This window comes from Arachis ipaensis, chromosome B04 (genome assembly GCF_000816755.2).
Source record: "Arachis ipaensis cultivar K30076 chromosome B04, Araip1.1, whole genome shotgun sequence".
NCBI lineage: Eukaryota > Viridiplantae > Streptophyta > Magnoliopsida > Fabales > Fabaceae > Arachis > Arachis ipaensis.
The window spans coordinates 123,712,357-123,713,306 of NC_029788.2; positions in this window are offsets into that span (position 1 = coordinate 123,712,357).

Here is a 950-nt window from a genome sequence, read left to right on the forward strand (position 1 = left end):
CAAAATATAATTTATTAATTTTTTGGCCAAATCAATTTATTTGATCTAATTTTGATAAAAATAACATAGTTTAATTAATTATATGTATTAAATTTTAATTACTTAAAAACATTAAAAAAAGACATTTTAAACATCTTTATCTAAGCGATTTCCTTCTGAAAAAAGCCAAAGAAGAGGCCAAAAAAGAGGTTAAAAAAGAGACTAACTATTTTGTAAAACGAAAACTTATTCCTACAAAAATGACGGCACACAATGTCAAAATGCTTGCAAGTGCAAGCGTGATGGCTGCCAGAATCACCCGAAAGCGCCGATATTCCGAAGGCTCTTATTTTTGTCTAAATTTTGAGTGCATTGACATCGTTTGTCGATGCTAAAGATCATTTTCTTGGAAGTTGCACGTTCCTTTTCCACACAAAAGTTTTTGTGTGAAAAATAGATGTACCCGTAACGGAGAATGATCTTTGTTTTTACCTTAGTTATTATTGTGACCCTCCTCACTTAAAAGCCCAAAATTATGTGCAGACCTTGTCGGCAACAAAGTATTAGTAAATGGTGTTGAGTACACTCAAAATTTAGATAGAAGTAAAGAGTTTCTGGGGCTCCGGTACCTTCCGGTGATTCTGATAGTCATTGAGCTTACACTTGCAACCATCTTGGCATTGTCTGTTGCCATTTACCCAGGAGCAAGTTTTCGTCCTACACCCATACAGAGATGAGATAAAATGGTCGTCTTCTCTTTAGCCTCTTTCTTAACCTCCTCTTTGGCTTCTTCTAGAATTGTCTCTAACGAAAAAAATTATAGTTCAATTTGGGTAGAAAATTTTTTTCGTAAGAAATTAGTTAGAAGAAAATGAGAACACTAAATTAGTGTAATATTATGAATTATATATTGGTACTATTTCAATACGAAATAGAATTAATATAGAAAAAATTCAACTTATACAATTTAC